The sequence below is a fragment of the Benincasa hispida genome, unplaced genomic scaffold (genome assembly GCF_009727055.1).
Source record: "Benincasa hispida cultivar B227 unplaced genomic scaffold, ASM972705v1 Contig425, whole genome shotgun sequence".
Taxonomy (NCBI): Eukaryota; Viridiplantae; Streptophyta; class Magnoliopsida; order Cucurbitales; family Cucurbitaceae; genus Benincasa; species Benincasa hispida.
Genome location: NW_024064845.1, coordinates 227,920 through 244,270, shown reverse-complemented (window position 1 = coordinate 244,270; position 16,351 = coordinate 227,920). Strand labels below are relative to the sequence as shown.

General features: G+C 31.9%; 1 long non-coding RNA gene across 1 annotated transcript; it reads right to left on the bottom strand.

The window, feature by feature from the left end:
- Window positions 1–5,516: 5,516 nt before the first annotated feature.
- Window positions 5,517–6,640, bottom strand: LOC120069480. Its single transcript, XR_005479553.1, has 2 exons — window positions 6,484–6,640; window positions 5,517–5,841 (listed from the first exon to the last, which is right to left on the bottom strand). It is a non-coding gene; the product is annotated as an uncharacterized LOC120069480 (long non-coding RNA).
- Between the last annotated feature and the right edge of the window lie 9,711 nt (window positions 6,641–16,351).

Here is a 16,351-nt window from a genome sequence, read left to right as displayed (position 1 = left end):
TTTTCTCTTCCTTGGGGGTTAATATACTGCACTTTCAATATAAAAGGGTTATAACCGAAATGAAAATTAAAGTGTGCTGGTAATAAGAAGGTAGCTTATTTTGGATTTGAGTATACATGGACTTTGCGCCGGTCAAAATTATATTGATAAAAGAAAAGGGTCTTGATTTCCAAATAGAGCATCGCATAAAAACAACAAGAAAAGTATTTTTGTTCGGCGATGTACGATTATAAACCAAGATCAGAAATTAACTAATCACTTGAACAAAAAAGAATATTTTGGTTCTTTTGAGCCTTATTCACCACTGATATTCTAAATTGGACAAAAATGGTTCAAACATTTTGTTGGGTTGTATGTCTTAAAACTCGCAATTTGTAAGATTAAACCTATTTTATTTGCAATAAAGATGTTATTGAGATTTTATTCAATAAAACTGTTATTGAATATGTAAATTGCACTAAATCCAATAAACTAAGATCCATTGCTATTACATGAGTACTTGGACTTTATGTGGAGACATAAGAGTGGATCAAGTTCGAGTAGATAGCCAAAATGCTCTATAAGTATACGAATAAGGTTAGATACCTTATTTTGGAAATACTATTGGATGTGACCCACTTTGTATTTAGGACAAACGATGTGATCCTGAATCGTTCATATGGAGACATGTGAGTGGGGGTGTCATATGCAAAGAGTTTGTATAAGATCGAACCAAGAAATAAGTCACTCTTACTTTATAATGCTGTTTACTATTTAAAACTGACTATTTCAAAGTGATGACTTAGGTAACTTGACCTTAATTCTAAGCTAACTATGATCTTCTATTTATTTGGGATTATCCTTAGATTTGCATCGGTGAAGATTGACTCAATAGCGCCGGTTCAATAAGCCTCCCATTTCAGGGGTAAGATCCGGTAGATTGGGGACATAGGGTGCTAGACGAAATTCACTTCTACTCGCTTTTAGGGATAGTAGACAGGTTGTTCCCTTAAGTACTGACTTCGAGTCTTGAACAAGAGGCCCCACCCTCTCATTGGCCTGAGAGGGACTCGATTTGGTGATTGGATCACAAACCAATTGTTTATTAAAGGATCAATGAGGCTTAAGGAACAAGATGTAATCTCGGAGTAAAATAGCTTTTGATCCAACCGTTATTACGGACAATCTGAGAAGGGTTGACTTACTAGTTATGGTAATATCGAGTGGACAAAAATATATCTACAGTGAATACAACTACTAAGCTTTAGTGGAGTGACCCGATAGTTAACAAATGTTGATTAATTCAGATTTTAGCCAATAGCCAATTAATTGCGAATCGTTGGAACCCATGATTTGTAGGTCATTAGGTCCCTTTACTAGCTCACAAACAGATTAAACCTTAGAATAACGTGATGAACAATTTTGAAGCGTTTAAATACGAATTAAGGGAATCAATAATTATATACGATATAATTATACGTTTAATTATCGAATTGAACAACATTGGAGAATTGGATAATATTTAAATTTGATTTAAATATTAATTACATGAATAGAGATTCATGATTGTAGAATTAGTGTTTAATTAATTTAATATTTGATATTAAATTAACAAAATTAATTAAATTATTTAATTAATTTAAAATTAATTATATAATTAATTTTAAAATTAGTGGATTTTATTTAAAATTAATTATTGAATTATTATTTTATAAAATTAGTTTTTCATTATAAATTTGAAATTTGTTTCAATTACAAATTGGTTTTGTTTTAAAAATCAATTTAAATGAAAAATCCTAAAGTGGGTTTATCATCCCACTTAGGACACCATATATTTCCACTTCCAATTTTAATGGTTTTGATGTCTTCTCCTAGTGATTTTAGATTTGCATGTAGATGCTGATAAAAAAAAGAAGTTATTGGCTGAGTTTATTCATTCATGCAAATGGAATTGAGTAAGAGAGAAGAGTTCTCCTTCTCATGTCATACCAAAACAAGAAATTTCTAATCAATTTCCCTTAATTCTAATTCATTTTGGGTTGCATCACCTAATCTAAGGTCTTAAAGAATAGTAGAGAAGATCAAATGGTGATCTAACAAGCATTTGAAGAGGAAGTTCGACTTGAAATTGCTGAATTGAAGAGTTCTTCAAAGATATGAATTTCTAAAATCCTACTTGTATTGTTTTTGAACATGCTTAATTGCTAAAATTGATGGAATTAGAGTGCTTAAGATCCAAATTGTTTTCACTAGTTACATGCTAACTTCATCACCTTTTAAAAAGAAAAATATTGAAGCAGACCAAAGTTAAACACATTGAAAACCAGTGTAGTGTAGAATAAAAGGTGATTTTTCAGAATAGAATCTGGAAGGAGTTAGTAATAATTTTCAACATAGAGAGATGATTATTGACACCACAACCTTTATGCCCCAACCTCAAAAGCATCATTTGAAAGTTATCGTTGTAAGTTTGTTTTTTAAAAATAATTTTTTATATTTAAATATAGTTTGGTTTCATCTTGGTTCTTATCATTAGGTTGAGAAATTTCTCTACCGTCTATGTATGGAGACATGTGGTTGCAATCATCGAAGCATCCATTCTTTCAGACAATACAATACAGAAGGTAGACGATGCAGAGATGGAGAGCATACATAAAGTATGAATTATCGAAATGTAGTAAAACAATCCACTCTGCCTAATAATACTCTCGAATTGTACTCCAAAGAACGGTGTTTAGTTTGTTGGATTGTATGTCCTAACACTCGTAGTTTGTAATGTCAAACATATTCTATTATCAATAAAGATGTTTTGACATTCATTCAACAAAATTGTTGTTGAGTATGTAAATTGCACTTGTAAAGACTCAATTCAATAAACTAAGATCCATGACTATTACATGAATACTTAGAGTTTATGTGGAGACATACAGATGAATAAAGTTCGAGTAAATAGCCGAAACGGTCTATAGTATATGAATAAGGATTGGGTATCTTATTCTGGTAACATTATAGGGTGCGACCCACTTTGTATATAGTACAAACCATGTGATCTTAAATCGTTCATGTGGAGACATGCGAGTGGGGGCGTCCTATGCAAAGAGTTTACATAAGACTAGAACCAAGAAATAAGTCACTCTTATTTTATAATGCTATTTACTATTTAAGACTGACTGTTTCAAATCGATGACCTAGGTAACTTGACCTTAATTCTGAGCTAACTATGAACCCTGCTTATTCGGGATTATCCTTAGATTTTCATAGGTGAGGGTTGGCTCAAGTGCCAACTCAATAATCCTCCTATTTTAGGGGTAGACCGAGTAGATAGCTGGGGACATAGGGTGCAAGACATAATTCACTCATACCCATCTCTAAAGATAGTAAAAAAGTTGTTTCTTAAGTACTGATTCTAGGTCTTGAACAAGGGGCCCCATCCTCTTATTGGCCCGAGTGGAGTTCGGTTTAGTGATTGGATCACAAACCTATTGTTCGTTAGAGGATCAGTGGGACTTAAGGAGGAAGATGTAATTTCAGGGGTAAAACAACATTAGACCTAGCCATTATTACGAACTAGTGAAGGGTTACTTTATTAATTATGGTTAAATAAAATGGATAAAAATATATCTACAGTGAAAAGAGTGCAACTACTGAGCTATAGTGGCGTGTAGATTAATTGGTGTAGATTAATTCAATTTAAAGAGTTTAGCCAATTAATCTTAAGCCGTTGGAGCTCATGATCTGTTAGTCCATAAGGTCCCTTTACTAGCTCGTAAAAGATTAAACCTTAGATTAGTAGATTGAGTGAAGTTGAAGTGCTCAAATTTCAATTTAGGGTTTGAATTTGAAATGTTCAATTTCAATTTAGGGTTTAGATAATTATATTCGAATTAACTTTTAATTTTGTCATAACTAAACATAATTGAAGAGTTTAAAATATTTAAATAATGATTTAGATATTGATTACATGAATAAGATTCATGTTTGAATTAGGTGTTTTATTAATTTAATATTGATATTAAATTATTTATTTAATTAAAATTAAATCAAAATTTCAATTTCAAATTCAATTTACAGAAACTGAATCGAAATTTAATCTATTCTTAAATTAAATCATTTTTAAAATTGGAAATGCTGACATATTAGTGAATTTATCCCGAAAATGGGATTTTGAGTGGATTAATCCACATTTTAACACCTTGCCCACTATTTCAGTGCTAATTGAAGTATCAATTAGTTGAATTAGTAAGTGCTTGCATGAATCAACTTGATAAATACTCCATAATTCAGAGTATTGAGGTTCATGCACTCTTGAATTGAAGAATTTTCTGCAAAAACTTGTTTTGCTCTCAAACTCTCTAAAATCCACCTAAATCCTTTTCAATTCAGAGTTTCACCACCCAAATCCAAGGCTGAGGATAGTAGAGAAGATCCTCTTGGTGGTCTACTGGAGATTTGGAGATCATATTCGTGGAGATTGCAAGAATTTGAAGTGAATCTACAAAGGTTGTATATTTATGAAACCCTCTTTGTTGAACTTGTTTTTCCGCATGCTCTATACTCAAATTAATTGTAATTATAGTACTTATTGATTTTGTTAGCTTTCGATTTATACATGCCTACTCCATCATAGTCTATGTACATAAAAATGCCTATTGGTAGATCTCCAAAGAGCCCATAATATTTTACCTTTTTTTTTTTACCAACAAATAAATTCATCCCCGCTATTTGCATTTGTCCCAGCTCTAGGGGAATTTTATTGTTAGGGTAAATGCCCCATAGCAAAAACTAAATAGTTATTGAACGAATCAAAACCATTTCATTTTTAGTTTTCTATTTATAAAATTGATGATTGTTTCATCCAAACTTTCCTTGCTATGATTTTTACCTTATTTTGAAAAATATTCGAATGGCATGGAAATGATTGTTCCTATCTATTACTATAGGTGTACACAGATTGGGTTGGGCTGAAATTTTTTAAGTACATTTTTTTCCCTTATTAATCGAAGTGAGATGATGGAGATCTAGTCGGTAACTATGCAATGGTGGTAACAACAAAGAGGCTATGCTATTGGTGACTAAGAAAGAAATCGTCAAGAGAAAACAAGGAGACAATGGTGAGGGTGGGAGAGACGAAGGAGACAAGTGAGGAGAGGGAGAGAGAAGGCGAAGGACGAGAGAAAATGAGAAAGAAATCAAAAGAGGTTAAATGAAAGATACTACAAAAGGAGACTTACCTTTCCATCTTTTTGTTGTTTAAAAAAAAGGTAAAACATTATGGGCTCTTTGGACACAAATAGATACAGATAGTAGTCTATCGTTGTCTACACGGTATATCACAGATAGACTGTATATTTTGTTATTATTTGTAAATATTTTGATTCATTTTCCTATATTTGAAAACAATCCAAACTAAAAAAAACTAAATAATTACCAAATAGACCATGATGACACTTGCATGAATAATGTCTAAATATTGATCTTTGTTGATTGGAACAATTAATTCAACAGGTTATTAAAAATAAACACATTTGATAAAAAAATTGTTGGAACCATGAGTAGCAATGATAGAAATACCACTTATTAGCATAATTGAAGGACATAATTAAGCATACAATTCACTTAGCATATGCATATACAATATACATATGATTGACCTTATACATCACAATCCCTAACCGACACTGGGAGTTTTCACAACCACATCTTCAATATTGACATCAACCCAAACTCGGGTTTCATCAAAATTTAAAATTCTGGGACTATCAGCTAGGATCTTGATAGCCTTCACATCAGGATTCTCTTTTTCAATGATTGCAGCAGCAATAGAAAATTTTATAAAGACAAGCTCTGGCCATCGAGTTTTCCCTGTTTAAGAATTCTGTTTATGTTAAATTTTGCAATCATCTACAATCCAATCAAAGTATATCCTTTGGTATAATATAACTCTAAGTTACATAAACAATCAAACAAAAAATTATACAGAACTCCAAATTGAATAAAGCTAAATCCTATAACATAAAATACTTGTGATAATTGATCAAATATATGTAAGAGTTAATAAAAATAAATACGATTCAACTTCAAATGCATGTACATAGCTAAGTAAGATAGGGAATTATTATTCTTTCTATTGAATGGATTCAATTTCAAATGCATGTATATAGCTAAGTAAAAGTAAGATCTCAGAAGTGAGAATTCTTTTATTATAAAACATTGTTGTTCTTCCTTAAAAAAACCACGAATATAACTAAAATAATGTTTTTTTAGTTCAACTATATTTGGAGACAAGAAGATTCAAATCTCCAACTTTTTAGTCGATAATATATGTTTTAACTAATTGAGATATATTATACTCACATATGAAGTATATTAATCTTTGTATTAATTTGAGTTAAATATGAGATTTATTGTAAACTAAATTCGACCCATTGAAATTACATTTGTTTTGAAAGCTACGTCGGAACAAATATTTGAAGAAGGAAAAGTAATTTGACAGGATGAACTTACTTTGAGCAGATTCTTCAGACATGTTGAAGGTTCGGTATATATGTATGGATTTGCAGACTCTCTCTCTCCTTTAGTTTTGATTTGGGATTTGATAGCCAATGGAAGGTGCCATTTTATAGCCAATATTTGTGAGCTTCGAAACACTCTGAAAATTGCAAATTGCCAAGTTGGCAGCCATGTTTGGCAGCCCTAGTTGTGGATTTAGTGAGGCCGGCTGCCGATTCCCAATTCGTAAGCCATTCGTAGATTACGTTTAACACGACTCTATATTATAATATATTATCACGTACATAATAGGATAAGAATTGTTGACTAAGGGCTATTCAATCTTGAATAACTAATTTAATTCACACGTGTTATGGTTTGTTTTGCATTAATAGTTCTTTAAAGTCATTAAATTCAAAGGAAAAGAAAAAGTTATTTTGATGGAAAAAAAATTTGAGAATTTTGAATTTTTTGATTCTTATGACGGTTTTTAAGTGTCATCAATATATGATTTCAATTACTTACCATTAAAAGGAAATGGACAGAAAAACTATTTAAAAAAATATTAGTAACACTTAGTAAATTTTAATTTTAATGCTAAATTTGTGTTATTCAATTATATAAACTAAAATAGGATTAAGTTTACACATCATTTGGGACTGAGCTTGCAATAGTTTAAATAAATTATGATAAAATTTTAGACCTGAATGTCTGTTTTCAAATTTTAAGTGATTTAATTTTTTTATAATAATTATTTTTCTTACGCTTCAATTATATGAATCACATTAGTCTAAAAAACTAGCTACAGTCGAGTTTTTTTTTTTAATCACTCTAATTCAACATTATCAATCTATGACTATGATTAACATTCATTAAATAAAAATAATTAATTCATAAATGCTTTTAATTTAATAAGCAAAATAAAATAAATAAAATAAAATTAGAAACCACTAAATTCCTTTTGTTTGTTTGTTTGTTTTTTTTTTTTTACTTACATTCATATGTTTTTTTTTTTCCTAATGTGATATACTATTTTGAATGTTCAAGAAGAACATTAAAAAAAAAAGAGGGGAGATTAAGGGAGCTTTTCATACTTTTTTTTACGCTAAGACAAAATTCGATATTTTAAAAATGTCAAGTTTAATCTCGTTTTTTTACCTTCTTTTAATTATAAAAAATTATTTATTTTTTAATAGTTATATATATATATATATATATATTTTCCCCTAAATTTTTTGGATTCCCAAAATTGACTTCATACTCATAATGTCCTATGATACAAAATTAAAATTTTTGGGAGTAATTTATGTTTTTATCCATTAATATTAGATTAATTGAACATGTTAGTTGTTTCTAATTTGAATAGCAAAATAATAATAATACAAAATAAATAAATAAAATTTAAGAAATCCTATGCTTAGAATTCAATTTTGAATTTGTCCAATTAAAAATGAAACTCAATGAAGTTCATTCATTTCTACTTTTGTTTTTTCCCCAAATCCTTCTGAGCTTAATTTTTAAGTTCGGGTATATTACTTTTGTTTGAATAGATGACTAATGATCGTGAGCTCTTGAAATGCATTTTGCACTGAAGAAAATAAGCTCAAACATTCAACATATTCAATTGCCATTCACATTTCTTTAACTTTTTACAGTTTGTTATTGTAACTTCTTGTATCAGAAAATAGTATAAGTACTCATCATTTACAAATTTCGTAGCATACAATATACAATAGCTTCAAGAAAGCTTGAAATCTGTAAAAATAAAAGTTGTGACTTAGCTCTAGAATAAAGATCTCTTCTCCTTCCCGTGGATGTAGGCATCATTTGTCGAACCACGTATATCGTTGTGTAACACTCTTCTTCCTCCTTTCTTCTACAAGATTGCATGCTTTTGAATACCGATCGTTTACTCAAGCAGTCGCACAAAACAAACATAAAAGATTAGGGTTAGAAGAAGTTCTGCAATATCGAAAGAGAGAACGAGAGAGAGAGAAAAGAAATTAATTATGAAAATCATCCCATCAGAATAATTTTTCTTTCACTTCTATCAGGCAAGGGTTAGTGGAGCAAATCACATGGAGCACATCAGTTAGAAGTTCGTGGACAAACAATAGCCAAGTATTCTACCAAACCAAATTCTTTTGGGGCAAAATATTTGGACTCACGAATTGGATCAGTAAGTAGAGCCACAATATTCATCATTTGGGCTATTTTAATATTCATTCAACAAGAAGCACACCTAACAAAGTGGTATCAGAGCAAAAGACTTACAAGATTTCAGTTCTTGAAGATTCAAGATTCAAGTTTTTCCATCCAAAGATGTCAATAGCAAGATTCGAAGTAGAGAAATTCGATGACAAAGGAGACTTTGGCCTGTGGAAGGCTAAAATCAAGATGATTCTCGGCCAGCAAAAAGCTCACAGAGCCCTCCTTGACCCATCAACACTCCCTGCCACTGTGATAGCCTAAGAAAAAGAAGTTTGGTGGCAGCCTATTGTACGTTGGTTCTAAACCTTAGTGACAGTGTTCTTAGACAAGTTTTGGATAAAAAAACTGCGTATAGGATATGGACTAAACTAGAAGAGTTATATGCTACTAAAGATCTTCCTAGTAAAATGTATTTTAGGGAGAAATTCTTTACATTTAAAATGGATTCATTTAAAACTTTAACTGATAACTTAGATGAGTTTAAGAAAATTGTTGTTGAATTTAAAACTCTAGAAGAAAAACTTGGTGATGAAAATGAGGCCTATGTGCTTCTAAACTCTTTGCTTAACCCTATAAAGAAATTAAAAATGCTCTAAAGTATGGAAGAGACAGTATATGCACAAATACTATAATCTCAGCCCTAAGAACCAGAGAGCTAGAGTTACAGATTGATAGAAAGGATCATCCTAGTAGTGAAGGGTTATTTGCTAAAGGAAACTTCAAACAAAATCATTCAAAGGACAGAAAACCACATAACTTAGATGATAATAAGTCTAAACAGAAAATAAAATGTAAGTATTGCAAAAAGAAAGGACATTTAATCAAAGACTGTTTTATCCTAAAAAGAAAGAATCAAGAGAAAGAAAAGAACTCAAAAGGCAAACAGCCCAAAGCATTTGTTGTAGAAGGCTCCTTTATCTACTCAGATGCTTTAGCCTCAACTTTAGACAAATTCAACCATGTAAATCCTTTAGGAAAACATGATTGGGTCCTAGATTCTAGATGCACCTACCACATGACCTCAATGAGACCTTGGTTCAACACCTTTAAAGAAATTGAAGGAGAAATGATGTATATGGGAAACAACCAAGGTTGTAGGATAGAAGGCATTGGCTCTGTTTCTATGAAACTTAAGGATGGAACTATTAAACTCCTTAGAAAGGTGAGATATATTCCACTTCTTAAGAGAAATCTAATCTCCTTAGGTATGCTTGATGCAACAGGGTGTGAGTACAGGGGTAAAGGAGGAACTCTTGAGGTGCTAAAGTATTCTAAGGTGATATTAGTTGGGGAAAAGATAAATGACTTATTTGTGGTCAAAGGAGTTGAAACAATGATAGGGGCATATGTTGCCACCACAAATGAGATCACATAGGCTGATATATGGCACAAAAGATTATCTCACATTAGTGCTAAAAGCCTAGAAGTCCTATCTAAACAAGGGATTCTACCTAAAGGTCTCTTAGAAAATCTAACTTTTTGTGAACACTGTGTTTTAGGAAAAGCTACAAGGCAAAGTTTCACTATAGCACAACACACCACAAAAGCTATCCTATATTATATACACTTTGACCTATGGAGTCCAGCTTCTACACCTAACCTTAGTGGCTCAAAGTATTTACTTTCTTTTACTGATGACTTCTCTAGAAAAAGTTGGGTCTACTTCCTTAAAACTAAAGGCCAAGTGTTTGATAGGTTTAAGGAATGGAAACTCATGATAGAGAAGCAAACTTCTAAAGAAATTAAATATCTAAGAACTGACAATGGATTGGAATTTTGTAGTGTAGAGTTAAAAATTTTTTGTAAAGAAATAGGAATAACTAGGCATAGGACTATTAGATTCACTCCTCAACAGAATGGAGTAGTTGAAAGACTAAATAGAACAGTCATGGAAAAGGTTAGATGTCTTCTCTTAGATGCAACCCTTAGTGAAAAATATTGGGCTGAGGTAGCAAGCTACACTGTGTACACCTTAAATAGGTGTCTTCATTGCTCCCTAAACTTTTTAACTCCTGAAGAAAAATGGACCACACATCCACCTAACCTAGAAAATCTAAGGGTATTTGGATGTATTGGCTATATTCACCAAAATTAGGGGAAACTAAAATCTAGGGCAGTAAAGTGTATGTTTGTTGGGTTCTCCGAAGGTGTCAAAGGCTTTAAGATGTGGAATCCTGTTGAGAAAAGGTTTATCATAAGCAAGGATGTCACTTTCAGAGAAAAAGAGATGTTTATCCAAAAAGAAAAGACAACTTATGAAGTTCCTAATAGCCCTAGTACTGCTAGGATTGAGGTGGAGACACCTAAAGATTCTTCCACTCCCCATAACCATCCTATTGAATCTGAAGAAGAAGAAGAAGAGGAAATCTCAAATGAGAATACTGTGAATACTGAAGTTGTACCTGATTTAAGTCAGTATTCTTTGGCTAGGGATAGTCAAAGAAGAGTGATAGTTCCTCCAGCTAGATATACTGAAACTAATTACATGAAACTAGTCCTAAATGCCACAATAGCTCATAATGACCAAGAACCAACCACTTTTGAAGAGGCAGTAAACTGTCTTAATGCTAGGTCTTGGATTCAAGCTATGTGTGAAGAAATGGAATCACTCACTGTCAATAATACTTGGATCCTAGCCCCTCTTCCTAAAGGATGCAAACCTATAGTCTTTAAATGGATATATAAACTAAAGGAGGGTTCTACCAAAGAAGAAAAGCCTAGGTACAAGGCAAGACTAGTGGATAAAGGGTTTACATAGAGAGAAGGCATAGACTATTCTGAATTTTTTTCACCAATAGTAAAACAAACCTCTATTAGACTTTTTTTATCTCTAGTTGCTCAGTACAACCTTGAACTAGATCAACTAGATGTTAAAACTGCTTTCCTTCATGGAAATCTAGATGAGGTTATCTATATGGTTCAACCTAAAGGGTTTGAAGAAAGAGGGAAGGAAGACCTATACTGTTTCCTAAATAAGTCTACATATGGTCTTAAACAATCCTCTAGATGCTGGTACAGAAGGTTTAATGCTATGATATCTGTTCTTATATTAATTCATCTACTTATAAGGACAAAGTCAATCCACTACTCTATGTTGATGATATTCTACTAGCAGGGAAATCTAAGGAGGATTTATTTCATGTAAAAAATCTCCTAAAGAGAGAATTTAACATGAAGGATTTGGGTCAGTATAAAAAAAATGGAAATTCAAAGAGACAGGGCCTCCTCAACTCTAATCATTAGCCAATTAAGCTAATGTGAAAAAGTAATTAACAGATTTAATATGTCTAATGCAAAACCAATCACTATACCTATTTCTAGTCATTTTAAACTTTCCTCAGAAAACTCACCAAAAGAAACAGACATAGAACATTTGACTTAAATGCAATCAATTCCATACAATCAAGCAGTAGGGAGTCTAATGTACTTAATGATATCTACTAGACCAGACCTATCATGCAGCATTAGTCTTGTCAGTAGATACATGTCTAACCCTGGAAAAAGGCACTGGGAAGCAACAAAATAGATTTTAAGATATCTAATTTGGTCTAAACAGTCAAAATTAACATATCAAAGTACTAATGAAACAAATTTAGAGCTATATGGATATGTTGATTCAAATTTTGCAGGTGACCAAGACAAAAGAAGATCATTAACAAGCTATCTATTCTTATTTGGTCCTAATTTATTGTGTTGGAAAGCAAATTTACAGTCAATCACAACATTATCAACCACAGAAGCAGAGTACATGGCTTTATCAGAAGCAATAAAAGAAGCACTGTGGTTAAAGGGATTGATGAAGAACTTTGGTATTAATAAAACAGTAGTAAAGATCTACTGTGATAACCAAAGTGCCATTCATCTATCCAAAAACCCTCAGTATCATTCAAGGACCAAACACATAGATATTAAATATCATTTTGTAAGAGACATAATAGAGAAAGGAGAAGTCGAGGTGCTTAAAGTTCATACTACCAAAAATGCAGCCAACATGCTTACCAAACCTGTGTCCAAACTCAAGCTAGCAAACTATATTGGTCAGATCGACTTCCGACTTCCTAAAAAAGGGTGAAGACATGTTAAATCTGGAAGGAGAAGAGCTTGCATGTTGAGCTTAAGGTGGAGATTTGAAGAAAATAAGCTCAAACATTCAACATATTCAACAACCATTCACATTTCTTTAATTTTTTATAGTTTGTTATTGTAACCACTTGTATCAGAAAATAGTATAAGTACTCATCATTTACAAATTTCGTAGCATACAATATACAATAGCTTCAAGAAAGCTTGAAATCTGTAAAAATAAAAGTTGTGACTTAGCTCTAGAATAAAGATCTCTTCTCCTTCCCGTGGATGTAGGCATCATTTGCCGAACCACGTATATCGTTGTATAGCACTCTTCTTCCTTCTTTCTTCTACAAGATTGCATGCTTTTGAATACCGATTGTTTACTCAAGCAGTTGCACAAAACAAACAGAAAAGATTAGGGTTAGAAGAAGCTCTACAATATCGAAAGAGAGAACGAGAGAGAGAGAAAAGAAATTAATTATGAAAATCATCCCATCAGAATAATTTTTCTTTCACTTCCATCAGGCAAGGGTTAGTGGAGCAAACCACGTGGAGCATATCAGTTAGAAGTTCGTGGACAAACAATAGCCAAGTATTCTATCAAACCAAATTCTTTTGGGACAAAATATTTGGACTCATGAATTAGATCAGTAAGCAGGGCCACAGTATTCATCATTTGGGCTCTTTTAATATTCAATCAACAAGAAGAAGGCCCAACATGCACAATATTCTTTTTTTGTTCTAGAACTTTCATTTTTGTAAGATTAATAGTTTTTGACACGTCTGTTTACATACATACGCACGCACACATATTAATAGTTTTTGATACAAATTATGTTGTTAAACCTCTTTTAAAAATTAATGTTCAAGTGTCCCACACACGCACACGCACAAATAGTTTTTTGGAAAATAGTCTCTTTTTTATTAAAACACACACAACACACAAATAGATTTTGGAAAAGAGTCTCATTTTTATTAAAATATTGAACCTAAAAATTTTGAAATTTAATACTTGAATTTTTCCAAATATTTTGTTATTCATTTGTGTTTAATACTAGAACTTACCAAAATCTTTTAAATATTTACTTGAGGTATCATTTTTAAGAAAAATGGGAATTTATATTTGGAAGTGAATAAGAATCTTAAAATTTTATTTTATATTATTTTTTTTTATCTTATGGGCTTTTGTTTTAAAAGAAAAGGAAAAAGAAAAAGAGAAGAAGAAACCTTAGCCACCCATTCGTTGCTCGACCTCGCCTTCTCTCTTGTCTTTTCTCTTTCCCATATGCGTGTACTAGACCTTTTCTCTGTTGACGTTGAGCTAGTGAGCATGCGATGTTCTGGTGGCACCAGCACACGAGTGGCGACGATTGAAGACCGAAGCAAGTGCAGCCTTGGCGCGAGACCCACTATGTTGATGACCTCCCCTAAGTGAACCGGATGTACGGCCAATGCCTCGAGCTCCGACGACTCCTTGAATTATAGAAGTTTTTATTATTATGATATGTTTAAGCATGCTTGAATGCTCTTGGATTGACTTTTATAAAGTGTAATACTTTGTGTGGCTGTTATGTTGTTATGTGAATGTAAGCATGTTGTTTGAAATATTTGAAGATGCATATGGGTAACATTAGGAGCCTAATGTTATTTTATGTGGTTTTGAGCATGAGGCATGTTGTAGTTTAGCATCGATGACCTTGGGTTAGATGTTGTTGTGAATGTCATTGGGAGAATGTTTATTTAAATAAGATCTTGAGAAAATTTTAAGGTTAGTAAAGTTAGTTTAGGTTAGATTTTGGTAATGATCCCTAATTTAGTATTGAAACTTGGGATCCCTACAGTTTTCTATAAAAGTTTCTATTTCCCATTTGGATAGGATTGACAATCGAAACTTGTTCTTGTTTATGAATGTTTCTATTTTCATTAAAATTGCTCCAGTGTTTTATTTTTTTATTGTCTCCTTATAAACTGTTAATGGTTGACTAAATGTCATGTGATGTGTAGGTATCTTAATGACAATTATTTTATTCAGGCGATCCACCTTAACTTGCAAACTTGACAAACTTGAAATTCTTGTATGTTTCACTTTCTTTCTTTGGGAGATGGACTCTAATAATGTTATGAGTTATAAAATAACGTTCTTTGTTATGTTCTCACTTTGCTGTTTCTTTTTTTTCCCCTTATTTTTTTCCTTTTTTACCTTTGTTTAATATTACCCACTCCCATTTGGCTTCAAATATGCAAGTTTAAGCTTGTCCGAATTCCATCCATCAAGCGATCAAATCTTTTTGGATAGAATTTAGTGGGTAAAACACTCTAAGCTTCCTATTGAACTTTTCTAAATGTTGTAACTTAGTTTCTAAACTTTAGAACCTCTCTTTTTGTAACAATGGATTGATATTAGATCAGTTTGACCATTTTTCTAGCGAAGGTTTAAGTTTTTTCGGTGAGTTTTAAGTATTAAAGTTATGTTTAGGCCTTTTCAAACATAGTTGAAGTGAATTAGATCGGCTTCTAATCCTTAAATGCTCTTATCAGTATCATGGATTGGTTTCAAACTCTTTCAAACATTTCTTCTAGTTAAGTGCCAAGTCAATTTTGTTAAGATTAGTTTCAAACAATTCTACTTGAGGAGTTTGTTTGTTGTGTTATACATGACTAGTGTGCTTTGTGCTTATCTATACTATATTTTTTGTTTATGACTACATATAGGAAAATTATAATAGGGGGCAAAACTAATTAAGGGAATAACAAATGCAACTTGAGTTTTTTAGATTTTGTAGAAATATAAAAAAATTTAGAGCCATTTTATTTTTGTCTGTATTCCCATTTTACCCTCAAATATATTTCATTTTTAAACACAGCCTTCACCCTAAACCCATTTCTCAGTTGTCTCTCTTGCTCTTGAAGGGATTGAAATTCCCCGATGAGGAAGAAAATGAATGCAATTTGTCTTGTTTTCATTTTACAGAACACAAAATTCAAAGAGACGGAAACTACGATAAACACAATTAACTAAGCATGCTTCTTCTACTGACATTTACAGAGAAGAAAGGAAAAACAGAAACTTATCCTTGAAGTCTCACTTCTTCGCATGTCCTTTCCAACAGCACGAACAATCCACTGCTTCTCTTGATCTCGTGAACTCGGCATCACCTACACAATGAACAGTGTAACAAAAAAGACACCACCACAAATCTTCCTCATTATTCTCAAGGATGAGGATCAATAGAGAGCGTGTGGGCTTTTATGTATTAATTTTGACGTAAAGGGAGGGAGAGTTTTATGATAGAATTTTCACACATAGATTGATTGGCAGGAAGATGGATGAAGAAGATCAAGAAAATTGAATGCTTAAAAACTCTCCTCTGTGTTTCACGTAAAAGAGAGAAAATGGGAGTTGAGAGGAGTTATCAAAATAAGTTTCTCCATTTTTTTAATTTTCTGAAATTCAAAAAATTGAATTTTAATATATATATATATATATACACATAATTAATATATTCTTATATTAAACTATATATTATATCACATATAACATATAACTTATGGTTTATATTATATCATATATAAGATAACCCATAGTTTATTATTCTCTCATTTA